This window comes from Leucopleurus acutus (genome assembly GCF_964270905.1).
Source record: "Leucopleurus acutus genome assembly, chromosome: 20".
Taxonomy (NCBI): Eukaryota; Metazoa; Chordata; class Mammalia; order Artiodactyla; family Delphinidae; genus Leucopleurus; species Leucopleurus acutus.
In genome coordinates this window covers 40154035-40174591 of record NC_139162.1, presented here as the reverse complement: position 1 = coordinate 40174591, position 20557 = coordinate 40154035, and positions in this window count along the sequence as shown.

Here is a 20557-nt window from a genome sequence, read left to right as displayed (position 1 = left end):
TGTGGTAATTTAGTTATAGTACCTATAGGAAACTGATATAGGAATTCCATCTTGAAACCTAAATTTGGCAAAGGAAGGGCAAAAGGCACAGGAGAAGAAGGGCAAAGCTTCTCGAGCAAAGGGCAGAGGCTTTCTGGAAATAAACATTCTATCAAGGGCACCTGGCGGTCTAGCCAGGCCAAGGAAGCTGAAGCAGCAGGCCGACAGGAGAGGCATTGAATGGCCCTGCCCAGAAGGTACTGTGTCTCCATTGGAGGTTCTTCCCAGGGCCCAGATGGATGGTGAAGGCAAAGGAAGGCCAGCATCACACTGCCTCCAGAAACTGCTGAGATTTTCCAGAGAGGAGAAGCCAAAGCCACCTGCACTGGACCACGGGGCTCACGGCTTGTCGGTTCCCACTCCCAGAAACTCTCCAAGCCTGCAGTGGCTCAGCGGCCGCACGCGAGTCTCACAGCACAGGGAAAGCATTCACTGGTCAGTGCAGGACTTTGGTCTGTGGTCCCAGTGCCTATGGCATGTGATTCTAAAGGTCTCTGCAAGAGGAGGGAAGAAGAGAAATCAGGGATGCTGTGCAGGCCAACACAGGTTGGTGGAGGTAATTCGGGGAAACAGGAGAACCAGTGAAAAACGTAGTCAAAGCATTTGTTCAGCATTAACAGAGCAACAGTCTCCTCTATACCTAAGTAATCGCTTCTATGCTCGGCTCATTTCACTTCTCACCCCAGCTTTTATCTGGGCCTTTTCCCCTGCTTGCTGGGAAGCCTAATTTCCCACCATGCCCTGTGTGCCTCCTCTTTGCTCAAAATCAGATTAGAAGCTCCTGGGGACAAGACTTGAGACACAATTACACATCTATCCCCCAAAGACATAGTCAAGGGTTGGACACATACAGCCTAGATTAACATTGTAGTCATTTATCCACACATGTTTATGCACCCCCTTCATCCCAGCTCTCTTCTGGGGCTGGAGGACAGAAATAGATAAGAAAGGTAAGTCCACTGCCCTCAAGGAACTTACAGAAACAGAATTTTCAAAATCTGTAGTTTCATCTATTGTAACAAATGTGATGAAGAAAGTGCAGCAGACTATGTCAGGGAGATGGGGCCTGGGGGTCAGAGGCAGCATCTTGGAGGAAGTAGCATGTACTCTGAGGCCCACAGTTGAGAAAGGGACCGCCTTGTGGGTTTTGGGATAAGGGATGTTCCAGGCAGAAGCAAAGCAGGTGTAAAGGCTGGAAGATGAAGGCGCTTAGTGGGTTCCAGGACCAGTAGGACGCCAACAGCTCAGCCCTGTGACCTGGACAACAGGATGAGATGAGGCAGGAGTCGGAGAGCCAGGCATGGCTATGCAAAGTGGCTGGATTTGCCCTGAACAAGAGAGCAGAGGTAACCACACACTGGAGGGGTGAGGGTGGGGTGTGACGTGATCTGGTTGGTGTCTGATCCTGGCTGCAGTGGGGGACAGTGGAGACTCCAAGGCCAACAAGGACAAGGCAGAAGCCACCAGACAACGGACGCTGGAGGCTTCGGTTAGGGTGGTGGCCATGGTTGGGGAGAGGATGGATTTAAGATACACATTTGTGGATTGATTTTCATAAACTCCTTTAGAGCTGGCCAGTTGAGGCATTGTAACCCCATCCTTCCATCCCATTCCTGCCACTGGCTGCAACTCATGATTCTTCACCCTCCTTAAAAGGAAGACATGGGTTTTCCTCCCCTAACTGGGAGGGCTTTTCCAGCCTGGAGCCATCGCCAGCAGGTCTTCCCATGGGGAGGTCAGCTCCCCTGATCCAAGGCTGGTGTCTTCAGGGGCGCAACGTCCTCAGCTTTTCCTGCAGTGGCTGTCCACTGGATGTTTGTAGGGTTTTGAATGTGAATGAAAATAGACGATTACACATTTGGCAAACATTTATTAAGCACATATGTGGCAGTGATGTGCAGAGCACCACAGAGCGACATAGAGAGAACGGACCACCAGGCCCAGGTTCAAGTCCTGGGTTTGGTGCTAATTCGTGGTGTATATTTGGAGAAGTTGCTTGAACTTCTCCACCCTCAATGTTTTCGTATACCAGATGGGCACAGAAATAACCAGTTTACAAGGTCCTTGTAACCAGTCAAGGTGGAAACATAAGACTCTACCGATTAGAAATAATAATAGCGACTTAGGTGGCAGCTGATATGGCCAGGCCCTGGTCTCAGTGCTCTGGGTACTTGTTCATTTCGTCCTCGCGGCAAGCCTAGGAGGCATTTTTGCTGTTCTACAGAGGACGTACGAGACGTGAAGTTACTTGTCCAAGATCCCAGTGTTGGCATATGGCAGAGCTGGGATTTCAGGCCTCGGGTGCTGGCACCCGTGTTCTTTACCACTATGGCCACTGCCTCTTAATCAAGGCACTTACTCACAGCCCAGAAAATACTCTCTGAGTCCAAACCCAGGAGTTTTTAGGAAGTGAGCCTATGAAGGGAGGACCTTCTATCTTGGGATACGTATCCTTGTGCACAATGAAGATAAGCCATGTCTCCGTGCACGATCTGAACTTAAGCTGATAAATGGAGAGATAAAAGTGCATGGAGGTGGGCTGGGGGGAAAGAGAGGAAGGGAGAGAAGAACAGAGCTGTAACCTCCAACTTCTAACTAGGAGCTACCGGTGGTGGGCAGAGTCCGGGGAAGGACGAGAGGCCTGGGCTGGATTTGCCTTCCTGCCGTCCGCCTGGAGGCCCCTCTGGAGCCCCGTGTTCTTGGAACGCCACAGAGGCGAGCGTAGAGGGATCACAGAGCTGTCACCAAGAAACATCCTTGGGCCTGGGGTCAGGAGAGGAGAGAGAGGCCCGGGTCTCGAAGGCTGACTGACAGGAGACACGGCCAGGGCTGGAGACTGACATCCAGGGCCTGGCGGGGAGAAAAGTTGGGGTGGGGGAGGGAGGGAGGGGGAGAGCTGTGGGCACAGAGGTGGGCTGAGCTCCGGGAGGTGCAGCGGGAGAGGGGGCTGGCTGGAGAGGACCTTGATTGTAGGAGTGGCCCTGTGCACAGCCAATGGCCCCATCCCCTGACAGGGCTGCCCAGGGACGATGCAGGCGGCCATGCACTGTCCTGCAGCCCTCCTTCGTGGGCTGGGAAGCTGCCACCCCAACACAGGAAAGTTAAAGACATACTCCGAGCAGTCCTTTTAACTTTCCTCTGCCACTGCAGAGCTCAGATAGAGATGCGGGGACCTGTGTCTGGTAATTAGGAACATCCCAGTCCAAGCGTGGCATTGGCAAAGCTTGGACACCCTTCCTTGGGTGCTGGGTCACTCCAACTGTGAGAAGTTTTCAGTTTAATCAAAAGATGCTTTCTTCCATGTAGAAAACAAACATGACACAAACCTGACGTTTAAGGCAAAAAAACACCTTTTTTCTTTGGTCAATGAATTCATTCAGATGAGGCATTCTGATTCAAACATCTAACAGATTGATCATAAGTCAGACTTTTCGGGGAGCTTGTGCTATTGGAGTGGCTTCATATCCCCCTCTAGATGGCTCTGAACAAAGCCGGGGTACATCCAGGTCAAGTTCAAGACCAGACCTCATCACCTGCCCAGCTGGAGGCTCTCCTGTTCCCTGCACACTGATCACTGCTCACCTGCCTTTAGTCAGTAGGCAGCCCCCTCCTCTCTTCCCCCAGGCCCTCCGTGGGCTCCTCTCTGTACAGAAACATCCAGAATGAGGCTCTGAATCATCAAGGCCCTGCGAGGGTCACAGTCACTAGCTGACCGGCCAATCCATGGGTCATCCACGTCTCCAGAGCCCCCTTTGGAGCAGCTGTGGACCGCAGGCTGGCTTCTGCTCAGTCTGCAGGGCCTCGCAGGGCCCGGAGCCCACTCGTTTGATCATGGATGGTGGGGCGGCCTCGCTGGGTCCCCAGGAGGACAGACGGGGAACGGAGAGCCGGAGGGCCCCAGAGAGAATGCGCTTCGCCTCTCACCTCCTCACTCAGGCCCAGCTGGTTTGGAGACAGGTTTGTTTCACGATCCTTAAAGCACAAATTCTGCTCTTTCTTTGGGGGTGCCAGCTGAAATTAGATTGATGTCACTGGCTGGTTCGGAGAGCAGTACTTTGAATGATTTCTCACTGGCTAAACAAAACGAACATATTCTAATAACAAACAACCACAACTTTAAACTCCAATTCAAAGTAACGTTGGATCAAAACCTACATGGCATTTAATAAAATTTTTTTGTAGTGAACTTCTTTTGTATTGAGGTATAATTGACATATAGCATTATATTAGTTTCAGGTGTGTAATATAATGATTTGATATTTATGTATATTGGGAAATGATCGCCACAGTAAGTCTAGTTAACATCTACCACCACACCTAGTAACAAATTTTCTTTGTCTTGTGATGAGGACTTTTAAGATCTACTCTCTTAGCGACTTGCAAACACGCAATAACTATTGTTAACTATAGCTGCCATGCTGCACCTTACATCCCTATGACTTATTTAATTTATAAATAGAAATTTGTAATTTTGACCCCCTTCACCCATTTTGCCCATCCCTGAACCCCTGCCTCTGACAACCACCAATCCATTCTCTGTTATCTATGAGCTCATTTTTTTGTTCATTCGTTTGTTTTGTCTTTTAGACTCCACACATAAGTGAGATCATACTTTGTCTTTCTCCATCTGACTTATCTCACTTAGCATAATACCCTCAAGGTCCATCCATGTTGTCACACAAGACTCCATTCTTTTTTATGGCTGGTTAATATTCCACTGTGCATTTTCTTTATCCATTCATCCATCAACAGACACTTCGGTTGTTTCCACAACTCGGCTATTGTCAACAATGCTGCGGTGACCAAGGGGGTGAAGGAACTTTTTTATATAGCTCCCTCTTACACAGGAGCCACCTTTTAGTGGTCAGCTATGACTTCCTCTGCCCAGTACTTTCCCTTCTGGGAGCATCTGAACCCCCCACCTTCTGTATGCTCCCCATGGAAGCAAGCATGTTAGGCCCACGTGATGTCCACTCTGGCCACAGTTTATTGGATCAGGAAAGGACATATGATCAAGCCTGGCTGATCATATGCTTTCTTGAGAATCTTAGAAATGAAGCTTAGAATAAGAGGACAGTATTTTTTTTTAAGTTGCTGGGCTGTATGATTTGAAGCTTAAGGACTGCTGGTAATTTGTTTTAACCGCAAGGAAAAATTAAGTGGCAAAAGCAGGAAGGCAGGGCTGGGAAGAACACTGGCAGAGGTGAGCAGTGACAAGAGACAGAGGCTACTGGTAGTGTTTGAATCCCAGTGCTTCTCGAAGTTCAGCTGGATTCTGGTGAATGGGTTTATTGAGACCCTGCAATTCTTATACAATGTCCTCTCCTTTCTTACCCTCATTTGTGTTGGATTTCTGTCACTTGCAGCCAAAATAGCTCTCATACCTGAAAAGCTCCAATGGCCTGGCCACCTTGTCTTAAGCTGTTTTTTTTTTCCCTCTGGCTCCCCCCTCCCCCCGACTGCTCATTGACATCTGGAGAATGTCAGAACCCGAGGATGGAATGAGGAACCCTCTGGAACCAGATCCTTCAATGCCACAAGGTGTCTCTGGTCTCATTTCTAAATAATGAGAGAGTCTTAAATGGAACTCACACTTCCTGGACCCCATCTTAGCATTGGCCTTCCTGCCAGGAAAAGAGTGAGAGAGAGGGGTCCCCAGCACCGAGAGGTTTGCTGAGGGAGGTGGAGGGAGGTTCCAGCACAAGAAAGAGGTTAGGACTTCGGCTGTCACCAGGAATGACAGAGACACTTCGCCTACAACTTCGAGGGTTCTGAACTTTGCATGGTATGTTGGAGTGTTTCCTCCACTTTAACTGTATAATGGAAAGGTATGTGAGAATAGGAAAAAGTTGTGTGCTGTCTTGTAACTGCAGGAGGGACAAGACCGCAAGCCCCTATGAGAGGTCTTCTCTTAACCTCATCCCAGGTTGAGCAGGCCACCGTGGTCTGGTCTCAGAGCCAGCTGCAGTGCACCGCTCACCATTGCCTGCGTCTGGCAGGTCCTCACCAACAGTCCCTACAATAGCCATCAGCCTCAGGATTTGCATCAGTTCTCAAGTCACCGACTGGGAGAAAACAAAAGCCTCATTTGAAGTCTCTCCTGCCTGTTTGTCTTCAGAAGCTGTCCCCCGATGTCTCTGTGAGGGCTGGCAGTCGAGTTGACTAGCCCCTGCCGGACAACTGTCAGATTGGCTGAAGAATATTAGAGGGAAGTTGATCATGTGTCAACACTCTTCAGTGCCCACTCACATCAGGGAAGTGATACAGCTGTCACTGTGGCCAGTGAGGCAACTGGCAGGACAGGCCACATTCACCAGCCCAGCTGTCCAATTAGATGCAAGGGCCCGACCCTCAGGTGTGCACAAGGCAGGGAATCAGAGCCTAGCAGGGCACCTTCGTGGCTGCCTCTGTGGCCCTCTGAGGGTCCAGGGCTGCCTCTGAGCCTGCCGTGGGCACTGGATACATCAAGGAATGCCAGCTTTCTCCCATCTGCTCTTCTTTCCTCCTCACTCTCTCTCTTCTTGTATTTCCTCCTCCCTCCCTCCCTCTCAGTCTGGATTATGTGAGGAAAATATCAGAAGAGTACCTAGAACTCATGTTGGCAGACAGTAGGAAATATATGAGGTTTGATTAGACACCAGAATAAAAGCCAGACAACGGTAAAGAATTCTTTATTGCTTTGTTTTAAATGCTTTTAAGAACACGTGTGTTTAAGTAACATCATCAATTTGGAAACAATGCTGAGTGTAATAATATGGGAAAGTGTAGTTAAAAACACTGCTTTCTGATTGAAATGATGGGTCTTCCTCCTTAAAAAAATAAATAAAGGCATGTGTTTTCCTTGAGTCAGAAGCTGTGTCTTTGGGTGTCTTATGGAAACAATAGTATTTACTCAGGAGGTGAGCCCATGGCGGAGATGGGAGTTTCTCTGGACCTTACCTCTGAGGGCTCTTGCAAGGGCCCTGCCTTGTTCTCTAAGACCGGGTAGACCCGTGGATCCAGCATGATGAGTAAACAGCACTGGGGGACCTTCCTTTATCTTTGTTCAGAGGACCCTTGAAATAGACATAAGGATACCCATTACTTACATCATGACTTGAGTTTGCTAAAGACTTTCTGGCCCCATAACTCCTTTTGCTCCTCACTGGCACCCTGTAGGGAGGTTGCTATCCCTCCCTTTTCATAGGAAAGGGAATGAAGTCCCAAAGGTACAGTGCCTTTCCCAAGTGTGTGCAGCCAGTGAATGGTAGAGGCTGGACTTGAACTCAGAGCTTTTGATTCCAAGCTTACTGGGTCTGATCCCTGAAAAAGTATAATACACTGAGCTAGACTAAAGAAGAGCTCTATCTCCTACCTATTTCTTTGATTTTCTTGTTTCTGACTCTGTGTCCACCCCAAAGCAGCTGCGTGATTGGGTGTAGATCAAGTCCCCAAAGTAATAGTCCCTACAAAACCCTCCCTGAGAGTTGGCTTTGGAGCCTGGGGTAGGGGTGGGGGAAGAGGTTTTCCTAAGCTAGTCCTTATAGATGCTTATTATGGGATCTTGTTTCAGGGTTTCCAATAAGATACCCTATCCCTTTGTTTAGGAAATTCTAAATCTCCACCACAACACTGGACTGTGCATGTCCATTCTCAGCTGTGCCAGTGGGTGTCCTGGGGATTCTGAATTAACTACCCAAACACTGCTCTATAAGAATGCAGTGCTTAGCATCAGTTTCTGAAGACTGCATGTTGCAAACCTATCATTTAGCTGGATTTCCATTTCCATTAGATAATTATCAAGCCTTCAGCTTGTCACTCCCTGGTACACACCCTTGTCCAGTCAAATAGGGTCACTCATTCTTGTTTTGCTCATTTTTTTACCTCCAAGACTTTGCTCTTGGGGAATTCTTCTCCCGGAAGGTGCCAGTCCCCCAGCTATCTCCCTGTTGTTCCCTCCGCCCCACCTTCCACCCAGCAAAAGTCACCTCTTTCCTCTGAACTTCCATAACACTTAATTGATACCTCCCTTCTGGTAATCTTCACTTTTCCCCTAAGGCCACTACTGTCCATGGAGGGCAAGTCCTGTCTTTGGCTCTTAAGGGTGAATTACAACGACTTTCAGATTTACATATTACCGAGGGTTACTTACTAGTAACCCATTAAGAGGGTTATTGAGGGTTACTGTAATTAAGAATTCATAAATGGAAATTAAGAACGTACTATTGTCTGTGGAGGACTCTCTTACCGAGTCTGGCTGGGGTACTGCAGAGCTCCTGGTGCACCTGCCCCCATACAGAGCACTGGTGTTTCTGTGACTTTCCAGAAGGACTCTCCATGACTTGTTTCTTGAGTTGATCATAATATTCAAAGGCTGCCAATCTTGCTTCTTTAATTTGTAAATTGCGTTAAACTTTGCTTCATTATTGGTTTGCTATAGGTCATTGCTCTACCCTACGGTGTATGGGGGTACATCTTTCCACTTACAGCAATATTGACCTCTAAGTGAAACTTTTTAAGTTGAAGACATGTTTGTATTGTGGTACAAAACCGACGTATATATTATCTAATACTAAAGATATATTATCTTTATATTATATTATAATACTAAAACCGACGTATATATTATCCCCCAACTAAATACTAAAACCGACGTATATATTACGTCTAATACTAAAACCGACGTATATATTATCCCCCAACTGTTGTGCTTGTACAGTCCTACTCCACGGATGACGGTCTGCCAGTGCATTTGTTCTGTTTAAATGGTTTGCAAAATATTACCAAGGTAAATGCAGTAAAACTGCTGGGCTAGTGTTCAGTTTATGAGGCATTGTTTTATAAGATAAAACCTAGTGCATATAGGCTCATATTCATTGCTTATAGCGCACAATTTATGTGCATTGCTAGCAACTTGTTTATTTTGTGACTTTCCAATTGTTTGTATCATCAGGTCCTTCCCCCAGAAAAATAGGAGTGGCTGGGGTGAGTGTACAGCCGATTTTAAATAGGCAACTCTCAGAAAAATTTGAGAAAACTGTTTTTGAGGGCTTATCCTTTGGCTTGGCGGTGACCTCCTTGCCCCCTTAGCGAAGCGACTAGGGGACCCATCTCTGCATCTCTCGGTGAGCACTCCAAAGCTACATCAGTTCACAGATCTGAACCTCATGATCAGAAGGAGCTGAATGAATGGGCCACATGCTCAGAGACCACCCACAATGTCAGCATAAAAACAGTCATAAGGGTGGCTTGCATCTAGCGCCTTTCTTCCTGAGAATGTCCAGAAATGTTTTCATTTCTTTATTTCACTTCACCTCACTAAACTTCTACCTGGGAGATAAACTATGGAATCTTCCCCATTTGGTGTGGTTTGTGTCTTTAAAAAGCCCTCCCCCAGCTGCCCACTGCCCCCCTTTTAGAGTCAGGCCCCCTTAAGACAGGGCAGGCTTCCTGCTCTGGGGCAGCCTGGCACCCACCCTCACCAGGACCATTCCATGCAGTCCCTCGAAACAGAGAAACACAGGTGAAAATCAAGGGTATGAATGCAAAAAAGAAAAAAAAAAGAAAGAAATTCTGTCTTGCAAGCAGGAGCTCTTGGAAGAAGGGAAAAAAAATCCTGGGCATTAAGAATGCTTAATTGGCTTAATTTACTTGCCGTTGCTCTAAAATATGCTTGTTCTGGCCTTGACACTGCTTCTTGATGTCTCGCCTGGACCCTGCATCAAATGCAGCTCACAGATAGGGGGACTGTATTTTAAAGTGATGGCTTGAAAAATTAACCGTTCTCCTTTTGCCCTTTCAACTCCCAGATGGAAAATCCCACCCTGATTAGCCAATTGATTTACTCAAAATCAAAACATGAACTTCCACCCTTCTCACCCCTTTGCCCAACTTCTGTGGGGAGGAGAGAGCAGGTACATCTGGAATCCAGGCTTTCCTTCTCCCCTTAGGGTTTCTAACTGGGTGAAGCAGGTGCTTTGCTGCCCAGAGGGCAGCATCCTTTGGGATGCTCAGTACTAAACCAGGAGAGCATCCTGGGCTTTCTGTAACAACTGGACCTGTGCGTATGCCTTCCCTCTTCCCAGGAGCCCTTGCTCTGGTCTAGCAGATGCCTCCATTCTGGGGAGCTGCACTGATTAGACACAGGTATGCAGGTGGCTGGCAGTAGCTGAGAGCCGGGCTGGGAGCAGGGAACGCCTCGATTAGCACCAGAGTTTGAGGAGGTGGGTCGGGCTGTGAAGGAAAGGGTATCTGATGGCTGAAGAGGTCCTTTGGTCTAAATGTTTTAGATGTCTTCAGTGTTGGTATCTGGTTTATGAGCTCTGATGTTCTGCATTCCGCTGGGGTCTAGAATTACTACTCTGACTTCAGGAGACAAACAAAATGAAACCAAACCATCGGCCTTGGAGGTGGCTGGGAGAGCCCTGAAAGGGTCTGGAGCCCTGGTTCTTGTCAGTCTCAGCTCTCTGTGGACTTGCTTTGTGGTCTTTGACAGCGCGGCCCTGGCTGGGCTCCAGTGAGCTTGGCCTGTGAGACGGGGCGCTTGTCTGGTCCCTCTCCCCTTCCTCTAGGCACCCCCCACATCCTGCCCCCCCAGGAATGCTTGTCCCAGAAACAAAAGGAGGACGGCCACCCCAGGGAGACAGTGCTAGGGGAACAAAGACATCTGGAAAACTCTTCTTCTCTTGTAGGGTCTCCCTCTGTCCCTTCCTATTTTCCTGACAAGACAGTCATCATGTGTGTTTTGTGTGTGTTATTATTTTTTTGTTTAAAACTATATGTATAATGTTATGTTGTTTGGCTTGTACACAAATATTATACACAATGATCCCCCGCCCAGTGAGGTGAGGGTGCATTACTGCACGGTACATACATATTTCAGTTTTCTGTGATTTAGGGGTTAGGAGGGCTGATAGCTCTGACAGTGTGGAGATGCAGCAGCCCGAAGACTGTGGGCTCCGACCCTCTTGACTTCAGCAAAAAAGAGAGGGGAACATTTAGGCAGGGCCAGCACAGGGCGAGGCCGGGAAGGCACCAGGGAAGAAAATTGAAGAGGGCCCCGCTCTCTGCTGAACCCTGCACTTGCATCACCCTGAGGGTGAGGCGGCCTTAGCTCTCACACCTGGGCACCTGGCTTGCCTCTTCTAGTCCTGGCTTTGACCCAGAGAGGAGCTGTGAGCTCCTCAAGCCCTCAAAGAGGGCCCCGGGCTCCTGCTTCCCCATAGCACTCACCCCAGTTGGAGGTGTGAATCTCTTTGTCCTTTATTTGGTGAATGTCTTGGGCTTCCTACTGGCCTGTGGGTCCCATGAAGCCTGAGATCAGGTGTGTTCTGAGCTGCACTCCCCACTGTGCATAGCCCCGTACAGACTCCCCCGAAAGAACACATGAATGCAACAGAAGAAGCTGGAGAAGGCGCAGGGTCGCTGGGTCCTCAGGGGAGCACAGGTAGTTCACGGTGGAGAGCGTGGCGGAGGCTGCTTCCAAGGGGCGCTCCTTGCAGCCTTACCCAAGAAGGGTCACGACGGGCCATGTCCTAGGACTGAGATAGCAAAGCCAAGACAATGAGGGGACAGCCCAGGATGGCCTGCTTCCTGTCAGGGGGAGGGAAGAAAAGCTCAGTCACCCCACAGGCTGCAGGGCGGTTCAGGGAATCCAGAGTCCATGCCTGACTCTGAGGACCCCGCGCCATCAGCACCCCTGAAAGGCACCCTGATTCATCGCTGCTCTCCCATAAGCAGACACAGCCACGCTCGCTTTTTAAAGCTCCAGAGCCCCCCGTTCCCCATCCACAACTGCTAGTATGTGAAGTGCAAATGGCATACCCACAGTTCCCCATGAGCCAGCTGGCCCTTTAGGGGCACCTCCATCCTCCTGCAGTGCGTCCACTGCTTCCCTGGCCACGCCACCAGTCCCACAGCTCAGCCTGCACTGCTCCCCCTAACTCATCTGTATTATGTTCATTTTCTGGGTGGTGATAAATATTAGAATAAAATAAACCAAAGATGGCTGGCGAGGGCTCCGTTAGCTGTCTTTCTGGTTTCCACAGCAGCTGAGTGACAGCTCAGCTTGGGAGCCAGCCGTCTCTTTCCACCGAGTCAATTCAGCCTCGGGAAAGACGAACATCAGCTGATTCCTGGGCTGTGATGGTTGTTGCCAGTCAGTAAATCAGTCAGATTTTAATTACTGGATGGATGACAGGGTGCGGTGACAAGTTGCCGTCCATGGGAGAGCATTTCTTCAAAGCCGCTTGAAAAACTGAGAGCACTTCAAGAGAAAAAGCCAAGTGACCATGTAGGAGCCCGGATCCAGTGGAGGGACGGTCCCTCTCACATGATTTCACCCACTTCCCACCTGGCTGCAGGCAGAGTCAGGGAGCCAGCACTGACCTGTTCGGGAAGTTTCCTTCCTCCACTCTCTCTTTTAAAGCTCCCCCTTCCCCTACTTGCCTTTTCAGGCCTGTGAGTTTTAATAGGTTCCTACAGCTCTTTGCCTAAGCAGCTGTTCCGTGCCAAGAAAGCCACGGCAGATTTGTAAAGTGGCAAACCCTGCTAATTAGTTAGATGAAGTTGCCTTTCTGACAGTGGCCCTGGCGTTGAAGAAGGCGACATACCTTAACGTGACTGCACCGGGGAGGTCTCTCACACTGTTCTCGTGGAGCGCTTCCATCCTTATTACTGATTCCGTGATAATCACCCTTCCTGGGAAATCCCACCCCGAAGCTGTTCATCCCAGGGCTGGCTCCTGGCAGAAAGTTTCCTGTCTCTTATGAATTGCCCCGGGGACCCTGTGATCTTCTCTGGGGATGCTGTGGCCCCAGAACCAGGGAGGTGGCAGGTGAGGAATTAAGGATGCGTGCACCCAGCATTTCACCTAGTATGGGGGTGCGGCAATTCGCAGCAATTCTGGGGATGCTGGGCCATGCTGCCGCTGTGTGCCCTTTGGTCCTGCCTGCTTGCAAAGCAGCTCTTAGCCCCCAGTGGACTGCAAGCTGCAGGAGGGCCAGGACGATTTCTTGCTGAACGTGATGGAAATCATCCCTCCCGTAGGCTAGATCTCTTCTTCTGTGCAAGGTTACAAGACACCAAGGGACCATCTTCTACAACATCCTCATCTTGTCAGTAAGAAAATAGGACCCAGAGGAGGGCAGGCACTCATCCAAGGTCACCCAACTAGGTGAGGCAGAGTGATGGGTTCCCTGCTTTCCATTTCACTCACTCCTGCCCGATCCTGTATTAATCATCCTTCACAATTAGGCTTTGAAACAAACAACCGTCAAACCTCCCACTTACAACAGCAAACCTACGTTTCTCACTTCGGGCCCATAGATTGTATGTGGCAACTTTGCTCCAGGCTGCAGGTCAGATTTGTGTCTGTGCCATGTGCCCTTCATTCCAGGGCCCAGGCTGAAGGGACAGTGGCTACCTAGGGCATGTGTCTCTCACAGTAGACTGCAGGAGTGGGAGAGGGCAAGCCAAATCATGCAAACACATATGAAGCCTGTGGTCACATCATGTGCATTCAACATTCACTGGCCAAAGCAATCACATGGCCAAGTCCAAAGTCACATCACAAAAGTTGTGGATGTAAAATCCCATCCCAGGGAGGGAGAAAGAATGGGACGTGACATTCCAACCTATCACATGTTTACCTTCCCTATCCCAACTGACGGAGCTTTCTAAAAAGCAAATTGGATAAAAAGCCTTCTTCTGAAAAATTATCAGTAGCTCCCATGGTAATCTCTTACACACCTTACTTCAAGGCTCCATCAGCTGACCCCCGTTTGTATTTTCAGCCTTGCCTAACCATTCCCTGAATACCTCCTAAATTGTACCCAGTCTGACCTAGAAAGCCCTTGACCGCTTCACCAACTCAGAGATAGCCAGAGCCGGCATTCCTTCTGGAAGAGGCGCTGACAGAGACCCACAGCACCAGTGCTCAAGGCTAGGGATCCATGGGCTGAATGGAACGTTTACCAGGACTCAGATAAGTTTGTTCTCAAACCTGTTTGCACCTGGGTGACTTGTAATTGTCCTTATGCAATTTAATAAATGGTGCAAATTGATTAAATGAGAATGAAAAAATAGACTTTTTTCCCTATGAAAACTAAGTTGAATGCTTTGGAGAGATGCAACAGGAATGGATTTACAGATAAAAAAATTCTGTTAGAGGGATGACAATATTTGTTCAAGGAAAGAAATCCTGAAGATAGCGAGGGATTCTGCACCCAGGTAGCTGTGTGAGAGCTCCACTTTACAGAGCCGGAAACTGGAAGTTGTGGCTGGAACATCAGGAGGACAGTGTCTGCAAGACTGATGTCCTGAAACCCATTCAGGGAATCTTCCCCCTAGGCTCTGCATCAAAATGTTGGGGCCCTCCATTGATACGTCCTTCTACACCAACGTGGTCCCTCTTCTGTCCCAGCTCACAGGTGGAGGACTGCTAGCTGCGCTAGCAATGGGGAGCGTGACCCCGTAGCCTTAATAGGAGGGCGGTCCATTAGATTCCACTCCTTGCCCTCAAAGTGCTTTGCATGGGAGAAGCCCTTCAGGATCCAGAAACAGTTGGATTCACCTTGACTGCGGGATGTGTCCATCTAGACCTTGAGCATGCCTTCTCTCTCCAGCTGTGGTCCTGGCTCACCTGGCCATCCCCCAACCATCAATCACAGATGGGCTCTGCTTCTTGGGATGCCTCTGCTTATCCTGAAGGCGGAGCCAGAAATCACAACTCAACTTCGGGAAGGCTCCTCTGTGGCACCCACTGGGAGGTGCTCCACGATCCTGTATGAGAACTGAGATGCAATAAACACATTTTCCATCTCCTTTTCAGGGATACTACCCCATGTCTGCAAATGAATTCCTCCTCCCCGGGGGAACATGACAATGCACTTGAACTCTGTTTTTAGTTCAGCTTCAAAAATAATTTTAATATTTAGACTCCTGTTGGGAGAACATTGTAATGGAAATACAGTATTTTCCAAGGATTACACAAAGCAACCTGCAGTGAATGCAGGGTTCTTCCCTGGTCTCCACACAATTGTAAATATAATTTTTAATGAAATAAGGTATAATACAAATGATTACTTATGCCTCTTTCCCCTATTCCAAATAGAGAAAAACCTACCCAGCATTTCTGCTTTTCTCATTTCCTAATTCCTAAAGTAATTTAACAAAAACAAACAAGTAAACTGAAGGGAATGGTAAAATAATCGGTAACTCTCGAAAGAGAACAGCAGTTTCTCAGCTTTTAGATGAATTCATTTTGTTCAATGCAGATGTGTTAAATCTATTCATATCCACATATTCGAGATGAGTTATTTTACTACATTGTTGTGCTGTATAAAATGAGTTATTTTGGTGAATTAAATGCTGGGGTGTAATTTTCAAAGGAAACAGAGATTTGTAAATGCGGCGCAATTTATGTCAGTGTTTCAACGTGATTATTAAATATTACAGGAAATACATCTCATAATCTTTACCTTTCTCCCTTTGCCTTTTTTTTTTTTATGGGTATACAAGTGGCAGTGCAAATGGATGTTGCAACTCCAAAAATGTCAAAGAAAAGGCACCCGTCTCCCTTCGTGGAATTGTATGTCCCCTCAGAGGATGCATATACTCTCTTCTGCTGATCACCATTGGAGTAAGTCAAACAACAGAGTCAATTCTAGCATCTCAGAGCCCTTTACAAACAACAGTGAGAATGGGTGAGGGAGGGACGCAGTTAAGTCCCACTGAAAGAACAATTCCCATGGAGTATTCAATTTGCCAACATGGTGGCTCAGAGAAAGTTAAATTAGTTGATGAATGTATTCAGTAGGGATTTATTGAGTGTTTCTTGACTTCTGAAATGCTTTGCCCACAATTGAAAAATGAGCTCTGAGATTCTAGGCCCAGGAGGGAAACGTGTGGAGATGTTCCTTCTCTGTAGGGTGTGTGGCCAATGTCACTGTCCCAATGAGGGCAGCCTTTCCCTCTCAGCCCCTGCAGAATCCAGCAGCCCAGGACACTATAACCTTTCCATCTTAGTTGTCATGCAGATTGAAACCTTTTTTACTGCCTGGAGTAAGACCGACCTGTGCTCACCTTTTAGTGCAGAGAGCGGTTCTCACCTCCAAGCCTTAGAAACCCTTCAATTCCTGCCCCTGCTTAGATGTGAGCTTCCTGCTGGGTCAGTTGCTGAGTTAAGAAATAGCATCCCATCTAGCTCCTTGACACTGACTGTGGCCTGTTCCCCTATGATCAAGAGAGAGCAAAGCCACAAATAGGGAAAAATAGAGAAGGGAGCCCAAGCCCACATTTTGTACCAGGAAGGAAGTTTTAGGTACCATGTATTGGCTCGTAGGCCGTTTCCTCCTGGGACGGGGGACCTTGCCCATGAGTGAGTGAGTCCAAATGCTGGTGAGGTTTTAAAACCAAATATGGCTGGTGCTGCATAAATGTTTTCTCAAATTTCAGGTCAGGAAAAAAAAAATGCTTTAAAATATTCCACTAAAAAATAATTTTTTAAAAAGCCCTTGATTTTTCCCATTTTCTTCTGTGTTTGACTCCAGATTGAATGCAACAAGGAACAGAGGGCTGGAGTGAGAGCAGAGGAGATGAGAGAGAGACGGTCAGGGGAGAAGAGAGAACATGTGAGTGTTTATTCCCAGGAAAATACCCCCAACTCCCCCGCCAAACAGACAAACACAAACGAAACACGGGAGGTAAGAGAGCTAAAGAGAAATTTGTACCCCAAATATAAAAATCTCCTTGGCAGAAAAGAGATAGCTGAGACCCAAATGCTCTGAGAGCAGGAGCCTCCCCTCTCCCTGGCCTCCTCCTTTATCCTTTATCCTTCAGATTAAACAGGAAGCGGAGAGCCCAGACCGCCTTAGCGCGTCTCTCTTTTCCCCTCATTTAAGTGGGAGCTTGAGTGATTTGGCGGCTGGATCTGAAAACCCGCCTGCCAAATTCCACCTGCTAAAGGGACTTGCTCCAGCTGTTTCCTAGAGCTCCTCTCCTGCAAAGGTTTATCAGGGAAAAGAGAGCTAATAAAAAAACATGATGAATCAGGAGGCTGAGGAAAGCAGAGTTGCTGCTGTAATGAGTCTCCTCTTTTCCCTCCCCTGGTGGGCTCACCTCAGCTCTGCCCAGGACTCACCTGGATGTGAGCTCAGGGAGGGTCCAGAAACAGCAGGACTGGATTTGCAAATCCCCAACGTGGGTCACCCACGCCAGCCTGAGCCTCTGCTGCTTCCCCTCACGAGTGGATGCTGCCAGGGAGCTGTGGGGGATTCGATGGGACAGCGACAGTGACAGTATGGGAAATGAGGCTGCTCCTATTGGCCGGGGGTGGGCGTGAGCTGGGCGATATGACCTGGGGGCAGATCCTAAGTAGTTCTCCATCCCCCTCCCATAGCGTGAGCGTCTCACCACTCCCTCAATTCGGCAGTCCAGGCCACTATTCCCAAGAGCGATATTTTACGAGTGAAAGACATGTATTTTTTATTAAATTTTATTGAAGTAGTTGATTTACAATGCTATGTCAATTTCTTCTGTACAGTGAAGTGACTCAGTTACACATATAACTATACTCTTTTTCATACTCTTTTCCATTATGGAATAGCACAGGGAAAAACATGTATTTTTATACCCACGCCTCCTCAGGACAGGCTAGCAGCCTCACCACGCCCCTCGCCCAAGCAGCAGTATGCTCTGACCCTGGAGGGGAAGATGGCTTGCCAACCAAAAGGGAGGCCTCTGCATTCTCCAACAGGATGTCTTCCTGAGGGACTGTCAAGGATAATTTTGATGTAAAGTGATTTTGACCTTTCCTGCCACCTTCAGACTGTACCTCGTGTATGTTTGGCCTGGGCTCAGAAGCATTAGAGGACACTCTCTGACCCCTAAATCTGTCATAACGCAAGATTGAGGCTTCAGAGCTTAGGGTCCAAGCCCACTCACTGATTCATTTGCAAACATTTGCTAGCCATTGACTATGAGTCAGGCCCGTGCCAGATGTTATGGCCAAGAAGATGAAAAGATAGAACTGCTCTCAAGATACTAGTATTCAGTTGACACAGAAATAAAGGAAGATGGCAGTGAGAAGTATCTTTCCATCACTTTAGTCCCCAAATCCAAATCTTGCTAAAAATTCCCTTTAATAACCTCATTGTTGGTTTGACTAATGCGTACACACATGACACACCCCATACTCTCTGCAAACCTGCTAATTCCTAGGACCAGAGGCCTCGGGGACCCAGTTTTGAGTCATGATGAGTTAGAGCTGGAAAGAAAGGCCTCTGCTGTCTGCACAGCATTTTGCCAAGCCTCATTCATTTATTTATTCAACAAATGTTTACTGAGCACCTACTTTGTCTAGTGCTGTGCTTTGTCCGGGGGATGACAAGACGAAGATGATCTGTCCTGTCCTTAAAAGGCTCACACTCAGAAAAGGAGATAGACACAAAAACCATCATGAGAAAACAGTGTGTTCCGTGGCTTTCTGAGGATCACACAGGAAAGAGGGACAGGGATACAGACTGAGGGCATCAAGGGAGACTTCCTGGAGGAGGTGAGGCTCTTATCAAACCTTATGATAATCGTCTCGTTAATGTACCTGAAGTTCTCTCACTCCACTTGAGTCAATGTCAGTGGGTTTTGCTTGACATCCCCAGCCTTCCATACTGATTCCGTGAGATTTGAGGAAGGGAGATGTCTGTAGAGCGTGGAATGAAGAGCATTTCAGCAAAAAATTGTACAGGAACATATATATAAGTAGAGACTCAGAGGCAGAGAAAGTGAATTTGCTCAGGATAGAGGTGGGGAGAGCACTCTGGGGTCAGGAGTAGATGCCAGACTCCTATAGGCAGACACCCTGGGTTTGGTCAGCGCCAGCACATTGTCTCAAATCTCTTTGGCTCTGCGCAGTGGAACGTCCCTCCCAGGTCAACCAGTTCTCAGGGGAGTTCTGCCTGGCCCATCCCCACTTCTCCCAGAGACATCCGTGGTGTAAGCCACGTCTGAACAGGAGGCATTGCATCTGTCCTTCCCAAGGACCAAGGGTGTTGTACATTTCCGAGGGAGGAGTGTGGCTTCTCCCAAGCTGACTCCCGGGCTTCCACGCTCACCTGCTCATTTGATTTGTTCTCTAGTTCCTTCTCTGAGCACACTTCCCTCTGAAACACACCAAGAGGGCCACTTTTGGAAAACAAGCCGGAGCTTCCCATCACCCCATCATCGGTCAGTGCCCACCTTCCCTGCAAACCCCGGGGCCCGCCCAGCCTTGCCTTCTCCACCTCTCTTGGCAGATTTCGAGATTTCAAACACGAGTAAAACAGGTATCTCCCAAGACCGCTTCTACGTATGTGGCAGGGATCTTCTTTTAATAAGGGCTTGCAAAAGCAACCTCTGCTTCCGAGCTTTGCAAAATGCTGCTCTATAAAAAGTTAGGAGCCTCCTTGCAGCAAGCCTCGTTACCTCCCCGCGCCACCCGCTTCCTGTTCATTCCGTGATTAAACACTTTGCCCCCAACTATACAAGATAGGAGATGGGAGTGAAGCAACCCTGCATGCAGTCGTGGGTGTTCAGGAAGAGGATTCTTTTCTTTTCCTCCTCCTTCTCCTCACAAATAGGAGATTTACAGTAATTAATGCCATTTAGTTTAATCTGTAAATGTTTGAGGAAGTGATGCTATTTGTTTTAAGTACTACTCTCAGCGAGAAAATGCAGAGTCCCCTCCAATTTCTGACTTCATGCTCAAGAGCTAATGAACTGAATTCTTCGTAAACATTGGCAAAAGATGCAAATGAACAGATAGAGACTCCAAATGCAGAGGGACACATGAGAAGGAGCTAATTTTACACAATTGACTAGGTAACCTTTTTGGATCAGTGGAATTAGAGACTGATTAATCAGCCATGATTAGCATCTATTGGAGCTTCTGACACTGGCGCATTGTTTGCTGTTGCTGTGTCTTTCTTTCCTTTTTTCTTTTTCCTTCTTTCCTGCTTTTTTCCCCTCCTGTTTTGTCTCCTGGGGTTAACAGTTTCTAATCCATTTAACTGCCAGTCTATCATCCTGGATGGGTCAGAGCTAGTCTTTATGGACTTTTAAAATTAATACTAGACAGTCCTCCTGTGACATGCCCTTGCTTCTCGCTGCCGCACTCGGCTGTTTAATTGTAGAGGTGGCCTCTTGTGGCCGCATGCTCCCAATGTTTAGCAAGGGTTGGAAATATGGATGTTAGGAGAAAAACTGGCAGATGGCTGACAAGGCATTTTTACTCATAACACACCAGTAAAACTTTAACTCAGAAGATTTAGTGCGAGAGCGTTCCAGCCAGCAAGCTGCAGCCATATGCAGATTTTTTTCAAACTTCTAAACTGATGGTTTTGCAAAGTGTGCATAAGCAGCCTTTATTGATTATGATGTTAAAAATTGAAAGCGTCAGTATCATTTAGCTCGAGACAGTTTTAAAGGAAAAATGAACATTCGTTTTCATTATGAACTACGAAAAGGCCAGGGGCTGGTGAGGTCCACATTCATTATTTCTTCAATT